The sequence below is a fragment of the Cupressus sempervirens genome, chromosome 1 (assembly GCF_028749045.1).
Source record: "Cupressus sempervirens isolate cs-2001-9-10 chromosome 1, ASM2874904v1, whole genome shotgun sequence".
NCBI classification, from domain to species: Eukaryota; Viridiplantae; Streptophyta; class Pinopsida; order Cupressales; family Cupressaceae; genus Cupressus; species Cupressus sempervirens.
In genome coordinates, this window is record NC_143118.1 from 458,629,573 (window position 1) to 458,644,827 (window position 15,255).

Here is a 15,255-nt window from a genome sequence, read left to right on the forward strand (position 1 = left end):
GTTTGATAGACATACAATACACAATGGGTGAGCAAATACCTACACTCTGACCAAGGGTGGACTGAAACACAAGTTAAAGCCATTGAAGGAGAAAGAAGAAAAGGTATGTAGTTCTACCAGAATATGTTTTGTTGATGGAGAAGAGTTTCTCAAAGATATGAAGTGTGAGAATATGTGTTTTTCCATAATTCCAAAAGATAGTAAAGATGAAGTAGAGGAGGTACCTGTGGAAGTTGTAGATATGTTGGGAGAGTTTTTTGATATTGTATTAGATAATGTAAATGATGGATTTGGTTCTAGTAGCCAGTTTACCAAACAAGGTAGTGCACATAATGACATCAACAGAAATTGAAGAGTTGAATAGACAAGTTCATGAGTTGTTATAGATTGGGTTGATTCAAGAGAGTCCAAGTCCATGTTCTATACCAACAATATTAGCACCAAAGAAGAATGAAGAATGGAGGATGTGCACAGTTTATCATGTTGTCAACAAGATCATAATTAAGTATAGATTTCCATTAACAAGGATGGATGATATTTTGGACTATTTGAGTGGAGTTGAGTATTTCACAAAGATAGATTTGAAGAGTGGGTACCATCAGATTCATATCAAAGAAGGTGATGAGTGGAAGACTACTTTCAAGACCAAAGAAGGATTGTACAAGTGGTTAGTCATGCCTTTTGGGCTACCCAATGCTCCAAGCACTTTCATGAGGCTCATGAATGATTCACTGAAGGAATTTATGTGTAAGTTTATCATTGTTTACTTAGATGTTATTTTGATCTTTAGTAAGATGTCGATTCATATTCGTACGGTGTTTGATAAGTCAAGGGAAGAAAAGTTGTTGATAAATCCAAAGAAGTGTAGTTTTGTAAAGAAGGAGTTGGTGTACCTTGGATTTGTAGTTTTAGTAGAAGGTCTAAAAATGGATCTAGAGAAAGTGAAGTCTATCCTTGAATGACCTACTCCAAGGAGTGCAATAGAGGTAAGATATTTTCATGGACTGGCTAGTTTTAACATAAAGTTCATAAGAAGTTTTAGTAGTATTTGTGGACCCTTGACTAAAACAATGAGAGAGGATAGGAAATAATTTAAGTGGATTGTAGGAGTAGATAAGAGTTTTAATCTATTGAAATACAAATTTATTGAGCAACCTATTTTAGTACTTCTTGATTTTAACAAGGTGTTTCAAGTAGACTATGATGCTAGTTGTATTGCAATAGGAGCTATTATGAGCCAAGAAGGTAGACCTTTTGCTTATCTTAGTGAGAAGTTAAATGATGCAAAAAGAAAATAATTTGTTTATGATCAAGAATTTTATGCTATAGTTCAAGAATTGAAGAAGTGGATACACTATCTTCTTCCTAAGGAGTTTGTTTTGTATACTAATCATCAAGCTTTGCAATATTGGAATGGTTAAGGAAAATTGAACAAAGGCATTTGAAGTGGGTTGCATTTTTGTAGAGTTATACATTTGTTTTGAAACATAGGAGTGGGAAGTATAACAAAGTTGTAGATGCTCTTAGTAGAAGAAATTTTTTGCTGACATAGATGCAGATAGAGGTGGTTGGGTTCAAGGAACTTAGTACTTTGTATCCAAATAATCTCAATTTTGGTGAAGTGTGGAAGGCTTGTACAAAATTTATTACACTTGATAGGACAAAGTGGTTGGATTTCATGATCCAGGATAGTATATTGTTCAAAGGAAGATAGTTGTGCATTCCTATAATTTCAATGAGAGAGAATCTCATCAAGGAGAAGCATAGTGGAGGATTGGCTAGACATTTTTGTAGAGATAAAACCATTTCTTTGGTTGTTGAGAATTATTACTTGCCATAATTGCAACAAGATGTGAAGAATTTTGTACAAAGTTGTAGAGTATGTTAGATGGTGAAAGGAGTGAAGGAGAATATAGGGTTGTATTAGCCATTACCTGTACCAGAGAAGTTGTGGGAGGATGTCAACATGGATTTTATTCTTGAATTACGAAGGACGTAGCATAGGAATGGTTCTATTTTTGTGGTGGAAGATTAGTGACACTATTCATGTGGTAGAGTTATTTTTCAGAGAAGTGGTGAGACTACATGGTCTGCTAAAGAGTATAGTTTTAGATTGAGATACCAAATTTGTTGGGTATTTTTGGTGTACATTATGGAAGAAGTTGAAGACAAATTTGAAGTTCAATTCATCACATCATCCACAAACTAATGGAGAGATAGAAGTTGCAAATTGTAGTTTGGGAAATCTGCTGAGATGTTTGGTTGGAGACAAGCCAAAAGGATGGGATATGATTTTACCATAGGAAAATTTTTCATATAATAATTTTTTCAACAAGAGTACTGGTAAATCACCATTCCAGATTGTATATGGGAGTTGTCCCAGAAATGCTTCTGAATTGAGGTATTTGGATAAAGGAGAGATAAATAGTGATGATGCAAAAGATTTTGTTGAACATTTGAAGAACATCCATGAGGAGGTGAGGAATCACATCATAAAGATGAATACATAGCATAAGGCCAAGGAAAATGTGAAAAGGAGGCATAAGGAATTTTAAATTGGAGATGAAGTCATGGTTCATTTGAGAAAAGAGCATTTTTCAGTGGGTACATATAATAAGCTGAAGATGAAGAAGTTTGGACCATGCAAGATAGTGAAAAGGCATGATTTTGGAAATGCTTATGAAGTGGAGTTGCCTACTGAATTGAATATTTCACTAGTATTTAATATTTCAGATTTGATAGAGTATTATGAAGTAGGTGATGGAGATGAAGTTGTAGAAGCATAGTGGAGAATTCCAGTAGCTAGTTCAACTACAAAGGAGATTAAGGAGATATTGGGCAGTTGTATTTGTAAAAGTACCAAGAATAGAAGTTATGAGGAATAGCTAGTCAAATGGAAAGGGATGCCAGTAAAGGATTCATCATTGGCTAGCAAGGGAGGAGGTTAACCGTCTTGGTTTTCCTCTGAATACCTGAGGTGTGACAAAATCACTTCTCAAATTGCCCTTGGTGTTTGATGTAGGAGCATCTTGGGTGTAAGAGCAATCTTGCATCAGCCAAAAATATTTTCTTTTCAATATTTTCTATTTTAATAAGGACTAGTAGATAAGGTGGTTTCTATTTATGGGAACTTGCTATTTTTAGTAAGTTTGTCATATGAGCTCAGAATGTTCTCATTTTGTACATGAACGTTCATTTTGGAATTATAAGCCTACCATAAAAATCTCATTGCTCCAACTTAAGTATCAGAGAAGTTATTGCAGATTTTAGGTGGAAAAAATTGTAGGAAAATCTTCAAGCCCATCATTGGAGGCCTTAGAGTGCCCAGATGAGGTCCAAAAACTTGACAGAAGGGCAATCGCATTGTTTCAAGCCCGTAGATTAAGAGCTGGTATTTCTGAAAAGTGGTTATAATAGCCAATCAAAGGAACATTTTGAGAGTTATGGCCTTTCGAAGTTGGGCTACTAAAATTTCTAAAATAATTTTTTAAAGATGTATTTAGCTGACTCTATATGTATTATTAGGGTCTGTCAGCCCTAGGTATTAAGTTTGAGCATCTAGAACCTTCTCGAGCAACATAAAATTGCCTATTTAAGAAAGGTCCAAACATTATCTAGGACAACTCTGGGTGGTAGTTCATAACATAGTCTTGTAGATTACTGTAATGAAGGTTCCCATGTGGGTTAGCATATTTTACTTGTAAATTTTGTAATTCCACATTTGTGGCGCAAATAAGAAATCCATATTTTGTTCTCATTTTTTGTTGTTTCTTGGTTTCTATTATGTGTTTAAGGTATTAAGGGGAACACCCTTCATCAAAAACCATCACTTATGCATTTCACAAATAAATAAAAATATGGAGGCCATATGCAAACCATGTGCATGTGATAGGCCCACAATTCAAACAACATTTTATTTAATGGTTTGTACAAATTAATGAATTTAATTTTACTACTAGTGATTCATCATAGTAATTAATGTAGTTAGCTAAGGTATACAAACATTTCTAAGATTTTATAGAAATTTTTATTGTTGTTGATCATTCACGAAGAAAATCATCATTTATAGAGAGGGAAGTAAGCTCCATGAAATTTAAAGATTCACACGATGTGATTAAACAAAGGTTTTCTCTTCAAATGTATTACTAATTGCAACTTAGACCAAGTTTTATCTTGATCTATCTTAGGTAAAAGGTTTAACATTTTTTTCTCTCACTCATTCAATCTTGTATTTTAAAATTACAATTCAACACTAACATTGACAAATATAAAGTTTTGAGAACTATACATCCTAAAAGAAAAGAAAATAATAAAATCTTTTTGTGTCTTATTTATCAAAGTAGAGAAGGTTTTATACAATGCATGATTCAAATAGTTATATGGTTACCAACAGATGTATAGCTAGATAGTTACCGACTAAATACAACCATAAGATTAATACAATGTAATATTGTGCATGCACTTATGCCAACATTCCCTCTTATTACATTGATTATATAATATGTAATTCACACCTACTTCAAGGACCACCTTACCTCCCTTAAGGATTACATAGAAAAACATGTTGAATGCATAATATGAATACATATTTTAGGAAAATGTTTTTCTGAAGTAACAAATCCTAAACCAAGAAAGGGTCCATCAAGTTGTCTTGCGACCCTTAGAAAGGTGTATATTTGAGTTATGTTCTTAAACCAAAAAGTATTGAACTATTCAACAATGATCCCTAAGCAATATGATAGATCTCTATCATTATCTAGTGATCACAAAAGGGTATAATTATCAATCATATACTCTGAAGCTTTCTTGACAACAATCCATAATGAGCACAATATAAAGTTCCAAACCTAACTCCAAAATTAAGCTTTGCAAAACATGCATTCTTCACATTTATTAAAATTAGAAAGAAAAATAAAGAAGAAAACCAACAAGGTAAAAAATGTGTCTCATACAATGCACCATCCCAAAGTGCAAAGTTGACTTGAGATGATGGAAATTCCTCCATCCTGTAATGTTGCCAACCTCCAAATATGAAGTTTCAAAGAAAAAAATTAGGATGTATAGGAAAATCATTAATAATTTTTTCATTTTTTGATATATTTTCATATTTAATGCAAGAAACATTACATTCTTCATCATATTATTCTTTTAATTTTCCTTTAAGAATCACTAGCTTTAGTTTTTTAAATCCATTTTGTGTGGCCCCTTTTCTTATTGTAAAAATATTTATTGTCTCTTTTATTTTTGTTTGACCATTTTCTTAGTACTTCATGAGTATAATGCCTTGTCTGTGAGATGATCTTCTTCTATAACTTCCCTTTTCCTCTTTTCTTTGGCTAGAAGAGATAAATTCACATGCTCTAAAGTTATTGAGGAGATTTGGTTGACTGTAAAGATAACATCACTATATTTGGAAGATAAGATATTTGATAAAATGGTCTTAGCATCATCATCATCAATAGAGCCTTAACTTCTACAAGTTTCCTAATGAGAGATCTTAGGCTATTTATGATTCAATATTGTGATACCATCCTCCATTTCAAAGCTAGACAACTCGAGTTTTAAGGAAAACTTTGCATTAACAACATTTGCTTCCTAAAATTAGCTTCAATTGGATCAGTTAATCCTTTCTTATTCTTTCCAATAGAACCTTTCCCTTTGTATTTCATTATTTTTATCAACTTATAACTATTGGAAACTACAATTGGAACAATTTATATGTTGTCATTGATGTCAAACCTTATTGGTGAGATACCACTACCTGAATAAAGTGCCATATCAAGATGATTGATGAAGATAATTTGAGAAGAGGAGATAACAAAAGGACCTAGAGGAAAGGTTGAGTTATGTGGAATTATAATGGGCACTTGATCAGTTAGACTTTGCCAAGATACTATGTTGTTTAATCATAACTCTAAGTGGAGAAGATAGTTGTGTTAAAGCCTAGAAGAGATGATAAATAAAGAACAAAGACTTAGGCTTAATCAAGCTTTAAAGCAGAAGATTAAGGAACTAGAAGTATATGCTGAGTGATGCTAGTGTTGACCGAGTGAAAGTATAAGCCAAGAAAAATATAGTCTTAGCTGAGCATCAATATCGACTGAGTATCATAAAATATGTTGAACAAAATAGGTAGTATCGACTGAGTAATTCAGTGATGACCGAATGTTAGAAGAAAATGTTGGTCAAGTGAAAACATTTTTTAGTTTGTAAAGGAATATCAATTCTTGGCTGATAGATTTTAATTATTGGAGTATGGAAAGCTTGTTGAAGATAAGGATGGATGACCTAAAGAATTTAATGTTTGAGCATTTCTATATATTGATTCAAAGAGAAGTTTGAAGAATTTTCTACAAGAGGAAGAAGGAAACTAAAAGATGGAATGATTTGATGAATCCAACCAAACCCTAAGATCTATGGTAGTGTTTAAGAAGAAAAAGATCAAGCTACCCATTTAAGGAGGCATAAGGCCTAATCTAAAGGGTTAGTAGAGGGATACAGTTGGTTGTTGATGCTATTGACTAGAAAACTTAAGTAGAAGGTTCCAGAGAGTTGTGAAGAGGTGAAGATTTATTGCTTGAAGGATTATCAAGAAGATGAGAGACAAAGATGATAATGGAGGTTAGTTAGTGGATCAACACATGAGCTATATTGTGGTATGTATTTGCAAAGTGAGTTTTATTTATCAGGTCAACTATTATTACTTTCTAACCATTGTATCAATTTGAAATCTTTTAATCAAGATGAAATTCTAATGGAATGTTCTTAAGTCCTCTAACAAGGCCACTCCTAATAGGGTGATTAAATCATTTAATAAGGTCACACTTAATAGTGTATATTGTAACCTTTAATAGGGTTGTCTCCTAATAGAGCTCACTTTAGAAGAGTGAAAAATTGGTAGCATGTTATTGGTGGTTTTTTTGAAATTGGATTCTACATTAAATTCTTGTGTCATACTTTTGTGGATGTTATTTTAGATGTTTTACTATTAATGTTTTATAGTCTGCAAGTTTTTAATTATTGGAACAGTGAACTACAAGTTTATGTTATTGATATATTGCTATAGAGACTAAGCTACTTAATGATTAGATATGAAGTATTCAATAGTATAATTGGTACATTTGGACTTGAGAATAATTGATTCACCCCCCACCCTAAATTTATTCTAAATCATTTTAAAAATTGGTATCAGAGCGTTTGGTGCTTGAAGAGAAAAGTTTAAAGGGACTTAAAGCTAAAGACCAAGACGTACATAAAGGAGATACCTATGTCAAACAAGGACAACTTCCCTGTATGGAAAAGTCTAATGAAGCTATACATTGTTGGAATTGGAGATTCAATAGTATTCTAGTTATAGAATGAATATGTGGTTTTACCTACACCTATGACAACTAAGTAGATAAAGGAGACACATGAGAATAATCATGCAATTCTAGAGATTGCATTTGTCCTAAGTTACTCAGAGTTTGATGATATAAAGGAATGCACAACTACAAAGAAAATTTGGGATAGGTTGGAAAATATCTATGGAGGAGATAAAAATGTTCTAAGAGCCAAATCAAAAATCTTGAGAGGAAGGTTTGATAATATGAAGATGGTAGAAGGTGAGAACATTGTTCAATATGTTGGGAGAATCAAAGAAGTTAACAATGCTATCAAAGGAGATGAAGGAGATATCAATGATGAAATTGTGATCAACAAGGTACTAGGAACCTTTCTTACTATTTATGCTATTAGAATTTCTACAATACAAGAACTGATATGTACACCTAGTAATGACTTAGCTTTGGATAGTCTTGTTGGTAGACTCATTGCTTTTGAATTGTCAAATCTTGATATTTTTAATGCCCTTGCTATTGAAATTGCTTTCAAATCACAATTAATTTTACATAAGAAAAATAAAGGAAAGTATGTATGTAGTGAAAGTGAATCTTTTGATGATGATCATGAGGAGCTTGAAGCACTAATGGCTAGGAGATTTCCTAGAGGAAAAGGAAAATACAAATGTAGACTCCTTGTAATTTGTTTTTCGTACAATGCTACAAGATGTCCTAACAGGGATGAGAAGAATGAAAGGGAAGACAAAAAGTTCAAAGGAAGAAGAGATGGAAAAGAACACAAAGGATACAAAAACTACAAATACAAAGGTAAGAGATCTTGTTACATTGTTAAAGAAGAGAGGTTTAGTGATTCTGATAGTAATGATGAAGAAGTTGTTTATGTTTCTATAAAAGATTATTCTGATGAATATGAGAAACTATACTCATTTCATATGTGAGTAAAGGTGATAGCTAGATAATTCATCGTGGTTTCTCACACCACATGATTGGTGATAAGAGTAAGTTTGAAAACCTAGAATATTGTAAAGGTGGTAGTGTTAAGTTTGGTAATTATGCACCATGTCTTGTGAAAGGTAAAGGATCAATAAAATTGACTAATAAGATCAGATGTGATAATTCTTATTGAGTTGAAGGAATTAACTAAAATTTATTGAGTGTGTCATAGTTGAGAAATTTAGGCTACAAAGTTGAATTTGAGAACAAGAAAGCCACTATCTACAATAGTTCAAGAAAATTGATTAGAAGTGGAGACCAAACTAGAGGTAATCTATTCTATCTAGACCTAGTTGATGATACTTTTTTGTTTGCACAATGTGAGGATATATGGTTATGACATAAGAGGCAATGTCATGTGAACTTTCATAATTTGGTAAGCATTAGTAAGTTGAAGAAAGTAAGAGGGTTATCAAGACTGAAGAAACTTGATAATGTGATGTGTAAACAATGTCAGTTGGGAAAATGATAGTCTAGTTTCAAGAGCAAAACTTATACTTCTAATGTTATTTTAGAATTGGTTATACTGACCTTTGTGGACTTATTGGTGTGCAAAACTATTGTGGTGACAAATACTTTATTCTATTTTTTGATGACTACTCTAGCATGATGAATATGATGTTTCTTAAAGAAAAATTTGATGCATTTCAAATGTTTAAGTAGTACTTGCTGAGAGTTTTAAAAGAGATAGGTAAAAAATTGAAGTGTCTGAGATCTGATAGAGCTGGTGAATTCATATCTAGGTAATCCAACACATTCTTTGATAATAGAGGAATCAAGAGACACATGTCTACACCTAGGACCCCTCCATAGAATGGTATAGCTGAAAGGAGAAATAGATCAACCATAGCTTATGCTAGGATATTAATGCTGGAGAAAAATGTTGCACCCAAATACTAGAGAGAAGCTATAAGAATAGTTGTTTATACTTTGAATATAATACAAGTCAAGAAAGGCATAAACCTTATAACTTTTGAGTTATGGTATGGACATGCACCTAATGTGAATAATTTCAAATTTTTTGGGAGAAAATGATACATATTGAAAGATAATAGAAATGAAAAACTTGATGCTAAAAGTGATGAAGGCATCTTATTAGGTTATTCCATTAAGAGCAAAGCATATAAGTGTTTGAACTCTAACACTAAAAAAGTTGTGGTAAGTGCGAATGTGAAAGTTGAAGAATATGCAAAAAAAATGAAGTTGAATGTAAAAAGGAACTTGAAGATTACATAATCTTTATATAATTTGATTAAGGTGAGCCTAGAACCTTACCCAAACCTTAAAAGAAAGGTATCGAGCAATAACAACTAGTACATGTTGAGTTAGAGCAATAGCGTAGCAAGAATCAAGCAGTTGGCATCGAATATCAGGAAGTGCATATTGAGCATCTAGAAGAACCTATTGAGAAATAGAAAGTGGTTTCCAAATTACTAGAAGATAAAGTAGAAATACATGAAGTTATACTTGAAGCAAATCTACAAGATGAACTTGAAGTAGAAGAAAGAATAAAAGAGCCTACTTTAGCAAAATATGTAAGGAGACATCATACACCTGATCAAATCATTGGAGATAAATACTCAAGATTTATGACAAGAAAAAGACTAAGAAGTGATACTATTTACTATGTGAGTTTGAACATAAATTAGTGAAGGATTCCTTGGATAATGAACACTAGATCTAAGCAATGAATGAAGAAATTGAGCAGATAGAGAAGAACAAAACCTAGTCACTGGTACCTAGACCAAACAATAAATAATGTTATTGGAACTGTATCATCTTAAAATGGAAGAAATTCCATGTTAAGAGCATTTATCCCTCCAAGTAATCTGGGGTCATGTCAAGCACCTTGAGTAGGACTTTGCATGGATTTGGCTACTTTCCCCCTTGTTCTACTTTTCTCCCCCTACTTCCAACCTTTTTATGACAACTTTCTCTAAGAAAATGAAGACTTTGACTTTTTGGGTCAATGATGACCTAAAGGGTCAAGGTCAACCTCAACCTAACCTAGGTCAAGGATGACCTCAACCTTGAACTAGGGTAGAGTTGACCTTGACCCTAAACCTAGGTCAAAATTTCAAGTTCCAGAGGTTTCAGGATATCGGGATTCAAAAAGTTTCATTTTCCCACTTCTGGTTTAGCTATTTCGAGTTTCAAAATGGTAAAATATTAAGTTTCATTTAATCTAGGTCCATTTCTAGGGGTTAAGATTAATTAGGATTTAATTCTCTAATGTCAACCTCTCTAGAAGTTTGTGCCCTAGATCACTATATAAGGAAGCCTCCTCCTCTCATTTTCTCTAACACAATGGTAGGAGAACACACACTAAGAGATTGAACACACATTAACAAGAAGATATCAGATGATCCGTTATTCCTAACCAAACATTCCATTAATAATTTTCAAGGAAGTATCTAAGCCATTATCTCCATTCAAGTTCTCTATTGACGATCAAGGATTCAAGCATTCAAGCCTTTGAAGGGATTTGGTTCAAGTATTCAAGATTCATTCATTCCAACCCTAGATCTAACCATCATGGTGGTGTGATGTTCCTTCAAGATCCTTTGTTGATCTACTAGATCTATTCATTCTTCTCTCAAGGTGGATTCCAAGCATACAGTCATGGAGGTTTTGATTTACATTTTCTAATGTTATGTTCAAGCTTTCATATCAACATACTTGTTTGCATTTCAAATACAATTTTATATCTATTGAATAACATAGCTTCATTATTAGATTTGCCTCTACTACTTGCTAGCATTCTTTATTTCAATTCCATTATTAAAGTTGATCCCAAACCAGGGTTTGACCAAGGAAAACCCCTCATCCAAACAAAAAAACCAATTTTCTTGCAAGTATAGGTATAGGATAGAGAATTAAATTTCAAATTTGGATACCTTTTTTGGTGAACTTTTGAGATCCATGAACTGAATTTTCATTGGAGAAATGTAGGTCAAGGTTGAATTTTTGGGGTAAGATTATGCCCCAAGGTAAGATTGTGCCCTGCTATTTAGGTCAAGGTTGACCTACCCTTGGAAGGACAATTTTTTTTTGGTTTTTCTTTGTCTCAACATTTCCACTTCGGAGCAAGTTGCAAAATTTCCTAAAATTGTGCACAGACATCAGAAATCAGCATTTTCCAAAATTTCCCTACTTTGAGGTTACTATTTGTCTTCTATTCATTCAAGATAATTACATACTTTCTATAGTATATTATAAGATTTCCTCCTTTCTTCATATTCTCCATCATTTGATTCATTTGTGCATTGATCAATTTGAATCTTTCCTTTTGGAAATTTGGGTTAAGGATAGTACTATATTTCCCGCACACATATTTATCCATCCTCTACATATTTTATTCTATTCATTTTGGTGAACCCAACACACCTACACTCTTTTCTTTTGTGGAATTGGATGCCCTATTGTATTTTATGGTGTTAGATTTTCCTTCATATTATCTTGTGTGTTCACCTTCACTATTCATTTTGGTGAACTTGACATAATAACCATCTTTTCTTTTGTGGAATTAGATTCCCTATTGTGTTTTGTGGTGTTAGATTTCCTTCATATTATCTTGTGTGTTCACCTTCACTATTCATTTTGGTGAACGCATGATAGACAACTCTTTCTTTTTGGTGTTAGATCTTTTTATTTTCTTTTATGCTCTTGCATTTTACATTCAAAAATACAAAAAAATCTATATATCCTATAAAATACAAATTTTTTTCATGCATTTCATTTACTATGAAGATTATTAATATTCTTTGGTGTGTGGTCATGTTCCTTATTACCATTCTTTTAGCATCTCTTTACCATACCTATGAATTTTATGAGAGTGTCATTCACTTTATTATGTTGATGATCCTTCATTTTATTCTCGCTTATGCTTTTGTGAATTTGATCGATACTAGTCTTCCAACATTCAAAAATTTCATTAAAGGTTCATGTGGTAGACTTATTATTCTCTTGGATTATGTGAAGAATTTGGTAGATGATACACCATCTCCTAATCTTCCTAATCCTAATCCTATTACTTCTAATCCAATGCCTTATTCTTCATCTGTTAATCCTCATTCTTCCCATAATTATGATGGAATTTAAGCTATAGTTCAGGATGTAGATGTGCAAGACTTCTTTGATTTACCTTCTCCTTTGATTCATGATGATATTGAAGGAAAGGGTAAAGGAACTTCTTCAAAGCCTATTATTCCATCTTATACAACTTTTACTCATGAATATGATAAAAAATCACCTCCTATAGAAGATTTACATGATATGTACACTAAAGTACATAATATGATAACTAAATAAGGTTATAGAGATTTAGAGCTTGGAGTTAATTAGCATGGTATCAAGTATCTAGTTTATAGACCCCCTAAACAAGATATGCATGGTGTTGGTTGTTCATAGTCTCAAGTCAAGATAGGTGATGTTGATCATCCTCCTCCTCTTCATATTCTTCTCCCTACACCTACAAAAGATAATCCTACTACTCATCAAGATATAGATAAAAAGGTGTATGTTGAGTTAATGAATTCTAAAAACGAAATCTTTAAACCTATATCGATCGATGCTCTACACAAATATAAATGTCCTTTTCATTATTGTAATACACATTTACTTGCTGATTATAAACATTTCAAATTATATATATATTTGAGAAAGAATGGCTTTAGGAATTATATCTCACTCTTGTACACTTTTATAATTCCTTCATAATTTTGATGTAGGGGATTCCCCTCCTTTTGATATAATATAAATCTCTTCTCCTCAAGTTGTCTCTAGACTAGGGGGCAAGAGGTGTATTTTCATCTAGTCTCCAAGGATCCATTAGGTCTTTTATTGGGCTTAATTGGCATTCTTTTTTCTTCTATGATTTTGTATTATGTTTATACTCATTCATAGACTCTATTCAAGATATCTTTTCTAAGACATTTATTTTGCAAAGGTATCCCTTGTCTTCATTGTTGGCAGGATAGGTTCTTCCTTCTTTCTCTTTCTCTAGGGAACTTCTTTCCTTAGTTTAGTGGTACTTATTTATATTACAATATTATTTCATCATACTAATAGATGTTTTTCTTATGGATAACCTTTTTATATGAGAGGTTGTTTTCCTATCTCATCACCTCTTCTCTATGTTGCAAATTATTTTCTTTATATGATCTTACCCTTGCTTTGGTGTTAGAGTTGTTTCTCTCATTACAATGATTCTTCTTTCTCTTATTTAAAGGGGGCTTGATGATTGAATCTTTGTTCCCACTTGGTTTATCTTTGAAAGATGATATTTTATCTAAAAAAATTCCTCTATGGTGGGGGTGTTGTTGATAAGATCTTTTTCTGTGAGGATCCTTTTTCAATGAATGACATATCCTTTTCACAATTATCTATACTTTTGGATGTAGGGGTCCATATCCCTAGCTAAGAATGTGGTATATACTATTCTTAAACATGACATTTCCTTGCACTATAAAGTAGGTATCATCTTCCTCTTCCTTATCATGTCTAGTAGACAACCACGATAAGGAAGGGGGCATGTATAGGGTCTCCCTTGTTTTATAGTTTTTCTAAAAAAGTATATGCTAAATCCTCTGAAGGTAACACACATAAGTTGCTAAATCCTGAAGAGACATTTTTTCAATTTTTCAATATGCTAAATCCTCTAAAGATAACACACATAAGTTGCTAAATCCCGAAGAGACACACATTTTTTAATTTTTCAATATGCTAAATCTTTTGAAGGTAACACACATAAGTTGCTAAATCCTAAGGAGACATGCATTTCATATTCATAGTGATACAAGAAGGTGGATTTATGAGTATTCTAAAATTTGTTAGAAGATACATTACAATTACAAGCACATTTTATGGGTGAAATATTAGGTTTGGACACCTATTTGGCTCTCCCTCTCCCTTGGTGGTTTATGGTAAGGTGGGAATCTTATTGGGTGAGGTAATCACTTCTTCCTTTCTTTGTTTTCACTTTCATGATAGTAGGATTAGATCATGAAGCTATGTTATTTATAGTGTTTCTTATGTAATCATTTATGATTTTATGATATCTTTCCAAATATGATATTAGTATGAGAAATATTTCTTAGCAATATTTCTTGTGCTAGTTGATTTGGGTTTGTTTAGTACTAACCCTACTTTTGTGTTGTTTCAGTTTTCTTTTTGTTTTTCACACTCTTGTGCATGTATGTTGAGTTAGAATCCTTAGCTTGGGGGCTTGTGCCCTTAGCTAAGTGTTATTTTATCTCATTGTGAAACCACTTGTATCTCTTCTTTCTTCTCCTTTGCCAAGAGTTTGCATCGAGTCCATACTCTTCCTAAAGTGGGGGCTTAACGTATCATCTTAAAATGGAAGTACTTCCATGTTAAGAGTTTTTATCCCTCCAAGTAAGTGGTCTAGGGTCATGTCAAGCACCTTGAATAGGTTTTTGCATAGATCTGGCTATTTCCCCCTATTCTTCTTTTCTCCCCTTATTTCTAGCCTTTTCCTGACAACATTCTCTGAGAAACTGAAGACTTTGAATTTTTGGGTCAATGGTGACCTAAAGGGTCTAGGTTGACCTTGACCCTAACCTAGGTCAAGGATGACCTTGACCCTAAACTAGGGTAGAGTTAATCTTGACCCTAATCCTAGGTGCAAATTTTAAGTTCTAGAGGTTTCAAGATATCGAGCTTCAAAAAATTTCATTTTTTCACTTTGAGTTGGCTGTTTCATGTTCTAGAATGGTAAAATATTAAATTGAATTTAATCTAGGTCCATTTCTAGGGGTTAAGGTCAATTGGGATTTAATGCTCCAATGTCAATCTATCTAGAAGTTTGTGCCCTAGATCACTATATAAAGAAGCCTCCTCCTTTCATTTTTTCTAACATAAGAGTAGGAGAATGCACACTAAGAGATTGAACACACATTAA